The following is a 15,045-nucleotide window of genomic DNA, read 5'->3' as shown; positions in this document are numbered from 1 at the left end:
CTTCACAGACAACTTGTAGTGATGTTGCCATCGTAACTAAAAAATTCAATAAATGTGGTACTTGCAAAACGAAGGGACATGCAGCAGATCCACACACGACGTGGCTCATTGGAGGACAATACGACATAGGCAGGAAAATACTGTTCCCGCCCGGGATCGAACCGGGGACCTTCTGCGTGTGAAGCAGACGTGATAACCGCTACACTACGGAAACGACGGACCCCAGGAGTCCATCCTTGTTCACTCGAACTTGCCTCAGACTTTCTCTCGTCCGCGAATGCACACACGACAGTTCTTTTGTCAGCCTGGAACCCATCACAGCCGAGGGCTCAAGAAGTCTTCGGGGTGCTCGAGAGGGTGTCTGCCGTAGCACCCCTAACGAGATAGCGGCGTTTCGCGCAGTCGTTATTGCAAGTCATATCAGCAAAAGCAATCACTTTCTCAGCAGCAGGCAGTGCGAGCCCAGCGGCAGCTCTACATGAAGGTACCAGTAGCCCAGGAAGGCCGCCGACCGCGGGAATTCGCACCGCCCCCATCCCGCCAGCGTACACGAGACTTCCAGGGCACCCTGGACGACATCGAGGGACTGGAATAATTAGCATTCGCCGTGTCACGGGGCTCGTTGGTCTAGGGGTATGATTCCTGCTTAGGGTGCAGGAGGTCCCGGGTTCAAATCCCGGACGAGCCCTAGCGTTTTGTGCAAACTGATCGCACGTCAGTGGCTGAGTCAGCGCAAAAACCTCGCCGTCAATATCAAATGAATTTCTTATTCGATGTGAGCAATTGACACTCGGGTCCCACGCGTGAAGGCGATTACGAAGGTTTCGGGTACAGATGGTAGCAGATGCATGTTAGTACGTCTTGCTTAAAGTGATGAAAAAGTGTTTCCGCCCGGGATCGAACCGGGGACCTTCCGCGTGTTAGGCAGACGTGATAACCGCTACACCACGGAAACTGCTTGTGTGCACCTTACTTCACAGACAACTTGTAGTGATGTTGCCATCGTAACTAAAAAATTCAATAAATGTGGTACTTGCAAAACGAAGGGACATGCAGCAGATCCACACACGACGTGGCTCATTGGAGGACAATACGACATAGGCAGGAAAATACTGTTCCCGCCCGGGATCGAACCGGGGACCTTCTGCGTGTGAAGCAGACGTGATAACCGCTACACTACGGAAACGACGGACCCCAGGAGTCCATCCTTGTTCACTCGAACTTGCCTCAGACTTTCTCTCGTCCGCGAATGCACACACGACAGTTCTTTTGTCAGCCTGGAACCCATCACAGCCGAGGGCTCAAGAAGTCTTCGGGGTGCTCGAGAGGGTGTCTGCCGTAGCACCCCTAACGAGATAGCGGCGTTTCGCGCAGTCGTTATTGCAAGTCATATCAGCAAAAGCAATCACTTTCTCAGCAGCAGGCAGTGCGAGCCCAGCGGCAGCTCTACATGAAGGTACCAGTAGCCCAGGAAGGCCGCCGACCGCGGGAATTCGCACCGCCCCCATCCCGCCAGCGTACACGAGACTTCCAGGGCACCCTGGACGACATCGAGGGACTGGAATAATTAGCATTCGCCGTGTCACGGGGCTCGTTGGTCTAGGGGTATGATTCCTGCTTAGGGTGCAGGAGGTCCCGGGTTCAAATCCCGGACGAGCCCTAGCGTTTTGTGCAAACTGATCGCACGTCAGTGGCTGAGTCAGCGCAAAAAGCTCGCCGTCAATATCAAATGAATTTCTTATTCGATGTGAGCAATTGACACTCGGGTCCCACGCGTGAAGGCGATTACGAAGGTTTCGGGTACAGATGGTAGCAGATGCATGTTAGTACGTCTTGCTTAAAGTGATGAAAAAGTGTTTCCGCCCGGGATCGAACCGGGGACCTTCCGCGTGTTAGGCAGACGTGATGACCGCTACACCACGGAAACTGCTTGTGTGCACCTTACTTCACAGACAACTTGTAGTGATGTTGCCATCGTAACTAAAAAATTCAATAAATGTGGTACTTGCAAAACGAAGGGACATGCAGCAGATCCACACACGACGTGGCTCATTGGAGGACAATACGACATAGGCAGGAAAATACTGTTCCCGCCCGGGATCGAACCGGGGACCTTCTGCGTGTGAAGCAGACGTGATAACCGCTACACTACGGAAACGACGGACCCCAGGAGTCCATCCTTGTTCACTCGAACTTGCCTCAGACTTTCTCTCGTCCGCGAATGCACACACGACAGTTCTTTTGTCAGCCTGGAACCCATCACAGCCGAGGGCTCAAGAAGTCTTCGGGGTGCTCGAGAGGGTGTCTGCCGTAGCACCCCTAACGAGATAGCGGCGTTTCGCGCAGTCGTTATTGCAAGTCATATCAGCAAAAGCAATCACTTTCTCAGCAGCAGGCAGTGCGAGCCCAGCGGCAGCTCTACATGAAGGTACCAGTAGCCCAGGAAGGCCGCCGACCGCGGGAATTCGCACCGCCCCCATCCCGCCAGCGTACACGAGACTTCCAGGGCACCCTGGACGACATCGAGGGACTGGAATAATTGGCATTCGCCGTGTAGTCGTTAAGTGGCGTCTGCTGTATAGCTTTGCGTAGAAGGCCTGTGTAGCGCATCGCATAGGTTAGTCACGTATTTGAGTTGTATGTTTCCATTGCCGTCGAAAATTTTTTTTGTATGTGAATACGTCTTAAAGAGGGAAAGCTTGCTAGTGTAACTGATATTGCTTTTTAACGTTGTGATGCAGCGTATTTCGTCGATGCTCAGAATTCTTAGAAAAGTGTAGCATCGTTCCGTCAAGTTGCTCTCCGGCACACAACTAATAAGGTTCCGTAAAGCAGGGATATTTTCCTCAGCTTCTAGACAGGTTATTCAAACTAAATCGTGTAATCCATAGTAGTATTGCGAAAAGACTTTTGAAAATGTAAGTCTATTCTAAAACAGTGTCAAAATCATCTAGTTACATAAAAAGACAGCAGATTTGTTTGATAATGTTTTAAAAATTGCTGGAAAATAGTCCCTGGAGCGGGTTACTTTGCTCCACATAATGCTTGACTCAAATGCCATACGTTCTAGTTAGAGGGAATCTCGCATCTTACGGACAGAGGCAGCCGTGGAGAGTCCTAGTGTCTGGATTAAAAGCTGGAAATGGCCACTCAACTTTCGCCACCTAATGATTTAAAGATGGAAGACCTGCCATCATACCTGTATGTGGCAGTTAAAGGCTCATTACATGCTAATGACTGTTCAGTCTTCGGACTAAATTGTGATGAAATACAGGCACTCACAAAACGTTACCAGAACACCTCTGCAGAGACGCTTAATGGAGTTATAATAAAAGGACCACCTATGCACGTCATAAATTCCTTAAGTGAACTAGGCTATCATGTTGTGTGCAGCACTGGTGAAGCAGAAATTGTGTGGACATTGCAACGTGAAGTTTAACTTATTGTGGGCATTGCTGAAAATAGTAACAAGTAGCAAGTAGCAAGTGAAACAGGAACATACTTGGACTGAATGGGCTGTCCAAGAGGAAGTGCATGTATGTGTCCATACTGTGATCACTGTGCCAAACTTTCACATCTGTTAACAGTCTGAATATACTCTGTTGGAACACCAGGAGACAAAATATGCAGTACAGAACCTGTAATTATGCCAGCCAGTTTCCTGATTGCATTGTATCCCAACAAATTATTGTATGCATGTCTGCTAACAGCACTTCTTATGCTAGAAGGGTGTTTTCATCATACAGCAAGCATCTTTTTGTGGAGGAACTGCTGCTTATTAGAAATGTGCTATTATTTACATCAACTGGAAATGGCTGATAAACAAAGAACGTTTAGTGCTACATAAGCAATTGTCAATGTTTAAGTGAATTGTACAGAAATTGTAAAGATTATTGTTGAAGAAAATAAATTTGTGTTTAGTGTATGTGGCAGATTTAGCCTAGACTATAAAATTGTTAACTTCTAAAAATGATTTTTTTGGTTTCTAAGTATGAGAAATTCTAATGTCCTTCCCGTTGTTAAGAGTTTGTCTGTTTTTTGACTTGTCTGAACTGCAAGATCTACTATATGCACAATTATTCACAATATCTGGGTACGTAAAATTAACACACAATCATAGATGCTCTCTCTGGGTAAATGGTTTGCTTGAAATAAAATATACACATAGTGTGTGGTTTAAATGGTTTAAAATGGAAGAAAAGCTTACCTTTTCACAAATCTGCTATGTTACCTATTTAACATGAACAACTGATACAGTCTGTAATTTGTCATTTTGGTATGATGTGTATACTTTGGCGCAAAGAAATATACTGCCAAAGAAGTTGATGCTATGAAAGAACAAAAAATGTATGGTATTTTCAACAAGTAAGGAAAATACTGGAATTAAGTGTATAGAAGAGTTCAATTTAAACTTCTTGTAAGGACCACTTAAATGAATTTATAGTTTTGTTTGTTGGATTAATTGTTAAGAATAATTATTAAAATGAAGCTTATTGTAATTTAATGTTTGTACATTATAATTGTAGAATGTTTGTATAATTGATTATTCAATGAGTTACTTTTTATACTCTTCCATACTCTGATACAAATTGGTAATAAAAATTTTGGTATTATCAGCTTCAAAAAAAAAAAAAAAAAAAAAAAAAGGGGTATGATTCCTGCTTAGGGTGCAGGAGGTCCCGGGTTCAAATCCCGGACGAGCCCTAGCGTTTTGTGCAAACTGATCGCACGTCAGTGGCTGAGTCAGCGCAAAAAGCTCGCCGTCAATATCAAATGAATTTCTTATTCGATGTGAGCAATTGACACTCGGGTCCGACGCGTGAAGGCGATTACGAAGGTTTCGGGTACAGATGGTAGCAGATGCATGTTAGTACGTCTTGCTTAAAGTGATGAAAAAGTGTTTCCGCCCGGGATCGAACCGGGGACTTTCTGCGTGTTAGGCAGACGTGATAACCGCTACACCACGGAAACTGCTTGTGTGCACCTTACTTCACAGACAACTTGTAGTGATGTTGCCATCGTAACTAAAAAATTCAATAAATGTGGTACTTGCAAAACGAAGGGACATGCAGCAGATCCACACACGACGTGGCTCATTGGAGGACAATACGACATAGGCAGGAAAATACTGTTCCCGCCCGGGATCGAACCGGGGACCTTCTGCGTGTGAAGCAGACGTGATAACCGCTACACTACGGAAACGACGGACCCCGGGAGTCCATCCTTGTTCACTCGAACTTGCCTCAGACTTTCTCTCGTCCGCGAATGCACACACGACAGTTCTTTTGTCAGCCTGGAACCCATCACAGCCGAGGGCTCAAGAAGTCTTCGGGGTGCTCGAGAGGGTGTCTGCCGTAGCACCCCTAACGAGATAGCGGCGTTTCGCGCAGTCGTTATTGCAAGTCATATCAGCAAAAGCAATCACTTTCTCAGCAGCAGGCAGTGCGAGCCCAGCGGCAGCTCTACATGAAGGTACCAGTAGCCCAGGAAGGCCGCCGACCGCGGGAATTCGCACCGCCCCCATCCCGCCAGCGTACACGAGACTTCCAGGGCACCCTGGACGACATCGAGGGACTGGAATAATTGGCATTCGCCGTGTCACAGGGCTCGTTGGTCTAGGGGTACTGTCCGCGGAGAGTTTTTGTTTTAAAAAATTCTCTCGAACAGCGTCGCAAGTTAACGGTCGCTGACCTCCTTGCAGGTGGTTCTGCTCTTGGTGTAGCACAGTCCAGTGGTAGTAGCGCCCCGCCACAGGTTTTGCGCACCCCTGATACAGAATTTCCTCCTTTGCGTGCTAAATCTGATGTTGTTCCGTCTGTCCCTCAGGTGGGTGTGCCACTTTTGAATAATAAGAGGCGTCGCCCACACGATGGAAATAGTACGGATGAGGATCTCCCTGAGATGCCCCAGTCCGAGCGACCGGCATCCTCCGAGCCACTGTGTACTGTAGCTGCTCCCTGCCCTCCTGAGGTAGCGGTTCCGGTGGCGGCTGCTGGCGCCCCTCCGGCCTCCGACGCAGCTTCTCTCGAGTCGGGTCGTCGGTCGGGCCTGTTGGCGCCGTCTTCCGAACCGACTTCGATGTCACAACAAGTGGAGCCGCGACAACTTCCTGCTTCGCTGCCCCATACCTCTGCCAGCGGAGCTGCTCCGCTTCCTTCCAACTCTGCGGCCTCGGACCTTCCTGCTCACGTTTCGCCTCCGTGCAGTCCATGTTTGCCGGAAGCTAGTGCAGGTGTTAACCATTCCGTTTTGTCGGATGTTTCCCCCGCGACCCCGGATCCCGCATGTGGACCGGCGCGGGTGGTGTCGGATACAGAACTTGACCCTCCTACGTCACCGGCGGCTGAAGTTTCCTTGCCCGTCAGCCGACGCAAGTTACGCGTTCAGCCGAACGTTAATGCTGTTCGTAAAAAACCGAAACGTAAGGGATCCGCGGAACGGGGTAGCAGTCCCCCTCCCTCGGATGCCTCCGTCACCCCTGCTATGGACTGTGACGCTGGTGCGTCGGTGTAGGTGATTTGTTTTCTCGCTTTTCTCTCTATGGTTCAAGCATACACCTTTCTTACCTTAAATGTTAACCGTATTGAGTCCGACGTTTCGCATTGCCTCTTTGCGGCAGTTTATTTACGACGCCTGTGCGGACGTAGTGTTTTTGCAGGAAGTGTTGTTTTCTGATCTCTCTCTACCTGGATTTCAAACTGTTTTTAATGTCGCGCCGGAATATTCAACAGGAACTGCTCTTTTCTTTCGAGAGGGCATTCCTATTACTGACATTGAATTCCTTGACTCTGGCCGTGGGATTGGTTGTCGTCTTTTTGATCTCCGCCTCGTTGTTTTGTATGCCCCCTCTGGTTCGGGTCACACTGTGGCTCGATCGCGCTTTTATAAAGAAGAGCTTATTTATCTTTTGCGCCAGAGTCCTCGGAGTCTCCTGCTCGGAGGCGATTTTAATTGTGTTTTACGCCCTGCAGACCAGTCCCCCAATTTTAATTATTGCCGTGATTTACATGACTTAGTTCGTACGATGCATCTGCGTGATGTTTGGGAACACAAATATCCAACCCTGGTGAAATATACGTTTTTTACCGCGTCCTCATGCAGTAGACTCGACAGATTCTATTTATCTGATTTTTTATGTGATAAAATTCTTTCTGTCGATGTTATTCCTACTAGTTTTTCTGACCATTGTGCTTTTACTGCAACTGTAAATCTTAGTCGCCAACCTGCAAAACTTTATCGTTCCCAGTGGATGTTAAATGTTTCCCACCTTGCCGACAGTGCTATGGATGATGTTATAAGTGGCGTGTGGGAGCGATGTCTTCGCTCTGTCCCGCGATACCCCTCCTTGCTGGTTTGGTGGACTGCGTTTGCCAAGCCCAAGATTCGTCAGACTTTGATTTTCTACTGTGCTGCTAGGACGCGTGATTTTAAGAACACGTATGAATATTACTACTCTGTCCTGCGTGAACTATATGACGCGGCGGGTACCTCTCCACTGCGGATCCATGATGTTCGTCGTATTAAAGCCAAGCTCTTGAGCCTTAAACGACGACAGATGGATGGTCTGCGAGTTAAGTCGAAACCTCACTCTCTTGTTGAAGGTGAACTGACATCCTTGTACCACCTGCTACGGCATCAGACTCGTCGTCGTCGCTCCTTCATCTCTTCTCTTACGGTGGATGATGGGCGACAGCTTAGTGCACAGGAGGAAATGGTTCGTGCTCTTCATCAGTATTACACTAGTCTCTATTCTGCCGATGATTCTGGTGAGTCTCTTTCGGATGATGTCTTTGGGGATCTAACTGCGACGATCGCGCCTGACGCGAACGGCGAATTTCTCCGGGAGTTCCAGGTAGATGATGTTTTCGATTTTATTGCTCGCTCTCCGTCCAGTAAATCGCCGGGTCCAGACGGCCTGCCTAAAGAATTTTATCTCCGTTTTTGGCCTCTTTTGGGTGGCATTTTTACGCAGATTTTAAATGAGATTGTCAGAGGGATGGATGTGCCTGCCGATTTTAAAGTAGGGAAAATTGTTTTAATTCCGAAGTCCTCTGGTCGTTTATCTGCTGCCAATCTTCGTCCGCTCACATTGCTGAATTTTGACTATAAGACAGCTGCTAGAGCGCTCAATAGCCGGCTGTCTTCTCTGCTTCGGGGTGTGATTGGTGCACATCAATGTTGTTTTCATGATAGATCTATTCTGACACCAGTAGCCGAATATCGGGATGTTGTCTCGGTTGCGGCGGTTACAAACGTACATTGTGCCTTTGCCTTCCTTGATTTTTATAAGGCTTTTGATCACGTCAGTCATGTGTTTTTAGATCGTGTTTTAGGTACAATAGGTTTTAACGCTTCATCACGTGGTGTTCTTGGCAATTTGTACAGGGGAATAACAGCTCGGGTGTCTGTCAATGGGCAGCTGACGCCGCCCATTGCTATCCGCCGCGGAGTGCCTCAGGGTAGTCCGCTCTCTATGTCTTTATTCGTTTTGTCCCTGGAACCGCTGCTTCGGACTATTGCTCTCAAGCTTCAGGGTATGTCCCTCTCTGGTGGGAAGCTCTCGGTTAAGGCATATGCGGATGATGTCGTTGTTCTCCTCCGTCAACGAGATGATATCCCGTTGTTGAAAGGGGCAGTTGATGCATACTGTCGTGTCTCTGGAGCGCGTCTCAATCAGGGTAAATGTAAGTTCCTTGATATTCGAGGATTTCGCGATGCTGACGTCCCTTGGGCCACTTTTGTCGATCGCCATACGTCCTTGGGGATTATCATTGATCGGTGTCCTCTAAAAATGGCGGCTCTCAATTGGAAATCTGTCACCGAGAAGATACAGGGGGCTCTGATGGTCCATGAGCAGCGCTCTGCTACCATTTTGCAAAAAGTCCGAATTTTAGACACCTACGTCCTATGTAAAGCTTATTATGTTGCTCAGCTGCTCCCACTTCCCATGATGGTGGCGAAAAGGTTGCGCCAATTGTCTAGCAGGTTTATATGGAAGGGCCATCTATTCAAGTTACGTTACGAGGTAATGACGAAACCGCGTCTCTCCGGAGGCTTGGGCCTCTCTGACATTACTCGCAAGGCGTCTGCTTTGTACGTCCGCCGAACGACTCTAATTGTTACGCAAGAAGTAACTTCAATTACATCCAGGCTTTTTACTGTTGTGCGTCCGGCGAGCCTTGCTCCACCTGTCGATGTCGGACGCCTAAATTTTAAGTTGAAACACATTCGGGAATTTTACATTGCGGTGAGTTACCTCGGTGACGTCTTCTTGCGGCGACCGGTGCCAACGACCAAGAGCTTGATTGCCCGCTGGGAGGGGCTGGCCAGTCCCAATCCAATAGAACTGGCGTCTCCATCCGTGTCCTGGAGGAACGTCTGGAAGAACGTTAGTCTGCCGATCCACTCTATGGCCGTGGCGTCCACGTGGTATAGGGTAATAAATAATTTGGTTCCCACCAATGTACGACTGCACCGTATTGGTCTTTCTGACACGGACACCTGTACTCGGTGTGGTCTCCTGGATACCCTTGAACATCGATTCACCTGCTGTGGGCACCTTGCTAATTGGCGTTGGCTCAGGAAACAACTTGCTTTTGTCACTAGGTCTGCTGAAGCCGCTTATACTATTGACATCATCGTCCGGCCCGATTCTTCCTTTTTTCCGCGGACGAAGCTCCATACCGTCATGTGGTTGATTGGCCATTTCGTACATTTTGTCAACAGTTGTCATGAAGAGGATGGACACCTAGCGTTTCGGCAGTACATGCTTACTGCTTACTGGCAGCGCTTGCGATTGCCAGGCCTCCGAGATGATTTTGCCAATATGCTTAGCCTGACATTTGAAAGAGAGGGTGTTGGCTAAGGTCACCTGTGTGAGCCATTTTCTTTTATACTGTTTCTGAATTTGCCGCCTTTATGTATGTTTCTTCTCTACACCAGGACTGAAGTTTTCGTGTTTTTAACCTTTATTTCAGTAAGCAATCTACATTATATAGTCATGTTTTAGGATTTTAATTTCAGTACTGTACTTCTTTTGAAGTGGCTGTGTGGTGGATATTCTTTAATATTTTTTTCAATAGATATATTCGTTCGAGTGGTAGAGTGTCTGCTTCAAAAAAAAAAAAAGTCGGTAGAGCATTAGGCTTTTAACCTAAGGGTCCAAAAAAAAAAAAAAAAAAAGGGGTATGATTCCTGCTTAGGGTGCAGGAGGTCCCGGGTTCAAATCCCGGACGAGCCCTAGCGTTTTGTGCAAACTGATCGCACGTCAGTGGCTGAGTCAGCGCAAAAAGCTCGCCGTCAATATCAAATGAATTTCTTATTCGATGTGAGCAATTGACACTCGGGTCCGACGCGTGAAGGCGATTACGAAGGTTTCGGGTACAGATGGTAGCAGATGCATGTTAGTACGTCTTGCTTAAAGTGATGAAAAAGTGTTTCCGCCCGGGATCGAACCGGGGACCTTCTGCGTGTTAGGCAGACGTGATAACCGCTACACCACGGAAACTGCTTGTGTGCACCTTACTTCACAGACAACTTGTAGTGATGTTGCCATCGTAACTAAAAAATTCAATAAATGTGGTACTTGCAAAACGAAGGGACATGCAGCAGATCCACACACGACGTGGCTCATTGGAGGACAATACGACATAGGCAGGAAAATACTGTTCCCGCCCGGGATCGAACCGGGGACCTTCTGCGTGTGAAGCAGACGTGATAACCGCTACACTACGGAAACGACGGACCCCAGGAGTCCATCCTTGTTCACTCGAACTTGCCTCAGACTTTCTCTCGTCCGCGAATGCACACACGACAGTTCTTTTGTCAGCCTGGAACCCATCACAGCCGAGGGCTCAAGAAGTCTTCGGGGTGCTCGAGAGGGTGTCTGCCGTAGCACCCCTAACGAGATAGCGGCGTTTCGCGCAGTCGTTATTGCAAGTCATATCAGCAAAAGCAATCACTTTCTCAGCAGCAGGCAGTGCGAGCCCAGCGGCAGCTCTACATGAAGGTACCAGTAGCCCAGGAAGGCCGCCGACCGCGGGAATTCGCACCGCCCCCATCCCGCCAGCGTACACGAGACTTCCAGGGCACCCTGGACGACATCGAGGGACTGGAATAATTGGCATTCGCCGTGTCACAGGGCTCGTTGGTCTAGGGGCAGTTCCGCTTTAGACGCCGTGCAGTGTGGACGTGCCTAGTCTTCCGCTCCGCTGTAGCGTTACGTATAGTGGACTATCGTTTTTGTTACGTGTTGTGTTGCCACTTCTGAGAGTATTTCTCCGTCGTTGTTTCGTACCTTGTGTTACTTTCTGTCCTTATTTCAGTGTTTTTTGTGTAGCGGTTTCGACCGCATATTTTGAAAATGTCGTCCCAGGTTATTCCTCGTCAGGCTACAGTTAGTTTTGCTTTTGACAAGTCAACCCGCCATGTGCAACCTAGTTCTCTTGAGATTCATGATTGGTTGGTAGATACCTTTGGTGTTCATTCGGATCAGGTGCACACTGCTTATTTTGATACCGAACTGTATGTTTTCTTTGTTAAGTTTATGGACCCACTTCAGGTTGATAAAATTCTTTCTAAATATGGTCATCAAGTTCTCTTTCGGCATCGGGATGATTCTGTAAGTACCGTGCTGCTTTCCAATGCTTCCATCACGTATACCAATGTTCGTGTTTACAACCTTCCACCGGAGGTGGATAATGTCTATCTTAAGGAGGGTCTACAGAAGTATGGTGATGTAAAGAGCATTCGCCTTGAACGCTGGTCAAGCCAACATCGCCTGCAATGTTACAGTGGTATTCGTTCAGTCGAAATGCACGTTAAGCAGAATATTCCATCTCACCTGCAGATCGGTGGATATCGTGTCCATGTAACATATAGTAGTCAGGTTGGCACCTGTTTTTTGTGCAATGAAAGTGGTCACGTGCGTACCGACTGTCCGCGGAGAGTTTTTGTTTTAAAAAATTCTCTCGAACAGCGTCGCAAGTTAACGGTCGCTGACCTCGTTGCAGGTGGTTCTGCTCTTGGTGTAGCACAGTCCAGTGGTAGTAGCGCCCCGCCACAGGTTTTGCGCACCCCTGATACAGAATTTCCTCCTTTGCGTGCTAAATCTGATGTTGTTCCGTCTGTCCCTCAGGTGGGTGTGCCACTTTTGAATAATAAGAGGCGTCGCCCACACGATGGAAATAGTACGGATGAGGATCTCCCTGAGATGCCCCAGTCCGAGCGACCGGCATCCTCCGAGCCACTGTGTACTGTAGCTGTTCCCTGCCCTCCTGAGGTAGCGGTTCCGGTGGCGGCTGCTGGCGCCCCTCCGGCCTCCGACGCAGCTTCTCTCGAGTCGGGTCGTCGGTCGGGCCTGTTGGCGCCGTCTTCCGAACCGACTTCGATGTCACAACAAGTGGAGCCGCGACAACTTCCTGCTTCGCTGCCCCATACCTCTGCCAGCGGAGCTGCTCCGCTTCCTTCCAACTCTGCGGCCTCGGACCTTCCTGCTCACGTTTCGCCTCCGTGCAGTCCATGTTTGCCGGAAGCTAGTGCAGGTGTTGACCATTCCGTTTTGTCGGATGTTTCCCCCGCGACCCCGGATCCCGCATGTGGACCGGCGCGGGTGGTGTCGGATACAGAACTTGACCCTCCTACGTCACCGGCGGCTGAAGTTTCCTTGCCCGTCAGCCGACGCAAGTTACGCGTTCAGCCGAACGTTAATGCTGTTCGTAAAAAACCGAAACGTAAGGGATCCGCGGAACGGGGTAGCAGTCCCCCTCCCTCGGATGCCTCCGTCACCCCTGCTATGGACTGTGACGCTGGTGCGTCGGTGTAGGTGATTTGTTTTCTCGCTTTTCTCTCTATGGTTCAAGCATACACCTTTCTTACCTTAAATGTTAACCGTATTGAGTCCGACGTTTCGCATTGCCTCTTTGCGGCAGTTTATTTACGACGCCTGTGCGGACGTAGTGTTTTTGCAGGAAGTGTTGTTTTCTGATCTCTCTCTACCTGGATTTCAAACTGTTTTTAATGTCGCGCCGGAATATTCAACAGGAACTGCTCTTTTCTTTCGAGAGGGCATTCCTATTACTGACATTGAATTCCTTGACTCTGGCCGTGGGATTGGTTGTCGTCTTTTTGATCTCCGCCTCGTTGTTTTGTATGCCCCCTCTGGTTCGGGTCACACTGTGGCTCGATCGCGCTTTTATAAAGAAGAGCTTATTTATCTTTTGCGCCAGAGTCCTCGGAGTCTCCTGCTCGGAGGCGATTTTAATTGTGTTTTACGCCCTGCAGACCAGTCCCCCAATTTTAATTATTGCCGTGATTTACATGACTTAGTTCGTACGATGCATCTGCGTGATGTTTGGGAACACAAATATCCAACCCTGGTGAAATATACGTTTTTTACCGCGTCCTCATGCAGTAGACTCGACAGATTCTATTTATCTGATTTTTTATGTGATAAAATTCTTTCTGTCGATGTTATTCCTACTAGTTTTTCTGACCATTGTGCTTTTACTGCAACTGTAAATCTTAGTCGCCAACCTGCAAAACTTTATCGTTCCCAGTGGATGTTAAATGTTTCCCACCTTGCCGACAGTGCTATGGATGATGTTATAAGTGGCGTGTGGGAGCGATGTCTTCGCTCTGTCCCGCGATACCCCTCCTTGCTGGTTTGGTGGACTGCGTTTGCCAAGCCCAAGATTCGTCAGACTTTGATTTTCTACTGTGCTGCTAGGACGCGTGATTTTAAGAACACGTATGAATATTACTACTCTGTCCTGCGTGAACTATATGACGCGGCGGGTACCTCTCCACTGCGGATCCATGATGTTCGTCGTATTAAAGCCAAGCTCTTGAGCCTTAAACGACGACAGATGGATGGTCTGCGAGTTAAGTCGAAACCTCACTCTCTTGTTGAAGGTGAACTGACATCCTTGTACCACCTGCTACGGCATCAGACTCGTCGTCGTCGCTCCTTCATCTCTTCTCTTACGGTGGATGATGGGCGACAGCTTAGTGCACAGGAGGAAATGGTTCGTGCTCTTCATCAGTATTACACTAGTCTCTATTCTGCCGATGATTCTGGTGAGTCTCTTTCGGATGATGTCTTTGGGGATCTAACTGCGACGATCGCGCCTGACGCGAACGGCGAATTTCTCCGGGAGTTCCAGGTAGATGATGTTTTCGATTTTATTGCTCGCTCTCCGTCCAGTAAATCGCCGGGTCCAGACGGCCTGCCTAAAGAATTTTATCTCCGTTTTTGGCCTCTTTTGGGTGGCATTTTTACGCAGATTTTAAATGAGATTGTCAGAGGGATGGATGTGCCTGCCGATTTTAAAGTAGGGAAAATTGTTTTAATTCCGAAGTCCTCTGGTCGTTTATCTGCTGCCAATCTTCGTCCGCTCACATTGCTGAATTTTGACTATAAGACAGCTGCTAGAGCGCTCAATAGCCGGCTGTCTTCTCTGCTTCGGGGTGTGATTGGTGCACATCAATGTTGTTTTCATGATAGATCTATTCTGACACCAGTAGCCGAATATCGGGATGTTGTCTCGGTTGCGGCGGTTACAAACGTACATTGTGCCTTTGCCTTCCTTGATTTTTATAAGGCTTTTGATCACGTCAGTCATGTGTTTTTAGATCGTGTTTTAGGTACAATAGGTTTTAACGCTTCATCACGTGGTGTTCTTGGCAATTTGTACAGGGGAATAACAGCTCGGGTGTCTGTCAATGGGCAGCTGACGCCGCCCATTGCTATCCGCCGCGGAGTGCCTCAGGGTAGTCCGCTCTCTATGTCTTTATTCGTTTTGTCCCTGGAACCGCTGCTTCGGACTATTGCTCTCAAGCTTCAGGGTATGTCCCTCTCTGGTGGGAAGCTCTCGGTTAAGGCATATGCGGATGATGTCGTTGTTCTCCTCCGTCAACGAGATGATATCCCGTTGTTGAAAGGGGCAGTTGATGCATACTGTCGTGTCTCTGGAGCGCGTCTCAATCAGGGTAAATGTAAGTTCCTTGATATTCGAGGATTTCGCGATGCTGACGTCCCTTGGGCCA

General features: G+C 48.4%; 11 non-coding genes across 11 annotated transcripts; 2 read left to right on the top strand and 9 right to left on the bottom strand.

Annotated features, from left to right (window-relative positions):
• Nucleotides 1–141: 141 nt before the first annotated feature.
• Trnav-cac lies at nucleotides 142–214 on the bottom strand. The gene has a single exon. It is a non-coding gene; the product is annotated as a tRNA-Val (tRNA).
• A 402-nt stretch (nucleotides 215–616) lies between these two features.
• Trnap-agg lies at nucleotides 617–688 on the top strand. The gene has a single exon. It is a non-coding gene; the product is annotated as a tRNA-Pro (tRNA).
• Nucleotides 689–882: 194 nt separating this feature from the next.
• Nucleotides 883–955, bottom strand: Trnav-aac. Its single transcript has one exon. It is a non-coding gene; the product is annotated as a tRNA-Val (tRNA).
• Nucleotides 956–1,113: 158 nt separating this feature from the next.
• On the bottom strand, nucleotides 1,114–1,186 carry Trnav-cac. Its single transcript has one exon. It is a non-coding gene; the product is annotated as a tRNA-Val (tRNA).
• Nucleotides 1,187–1,588: 402 nt separating this feature from the next.
• On the top strand, nucleotides 1,589–1,660 carry Trnap-agg. The gene has a single exon. It is a non-coding gene; the product is annotated as a tRNA-Pro (tRNA).
• A 194-nt stretch (nucleotides 1,661–1,854) lies between these two features.
• Nucleotides 1,855–1,927, bottom strand: Trnav-aac. The gene has a single exon. It is a non-coding gene; the product is annotated as a tRNA-Val (tRNA).
• Nucleotides 1,928–2,085: 158 nt separating this feature from the next.
• On the bottom strand, nucleotides 2,086–2,158 carry Trnav-cac. Its single transcript has one exon. It is a non-coding gene; the product is annotated as a tRNA-Val (tRNA).
• Nucleotides 2,159–4,898: 2,740 nt separating this feature from the next.
• Nucleotides 4,899–4,971, bottom strand: Trnav-aac. Its single transcript has one exon. It is a non-coding gene; the product is annotated as a tRNA-Val (tRNA).
• A 158-nt stretch (nucleotides 4,972–5,129) lies between these two features.
• On the bottom strand, nucleotides 5,130–5,202 carry Trnav-cac. The gene has a single exon. It is a non-coding gene; the product is annotated as a tRNA-Val (tRNA).
• A 5,232-nt stretch (nucleotides 5,203–10,434) lies between these two features.
• Trnav-aac lies at nucleotides 10,435–10,507 on the bottom strand. Its single transcript has one exon. It is a non-coding gene; the product is annotated as a tRNA-Val (tRNA).
• Nucleotides 10,508–10,665: 158 nt separating this feature from the next.
• Nucleotides 10,666–10,738, bottom strand: Trnav-cac. The gene has a single exon. It is a non-coding gene; the product is annotated as a tRNA-Val (tRNA).
• Between the last annotated feature and the right edge of the window lie 4,307 nt (nucleotides 10,739–15,045).

Source organism: Schistocerca piceifrons, unplaced genomic scaffold, assembly GCF_021461385.2.
Source record: "Schistocerca piceifrons isolate TAMUIC-IGC-003096 unplaced genomic scaffold, iqSchPice1.1 HiC_scaffold_538, whole genome shotgun sequence".
Classification (NCBI taxonomy): Eukaryota; Metazoa; Arthropoda; class Insecta; order Orthoptera; family Acrididae; genus Schistocerca; species Schistocerca piceifrons.
The sequence above is the reverse complement of the archived record's forward strand: the minus strand, read 5'-3'. Positions and strand labels throughout refer to the sequence as shown.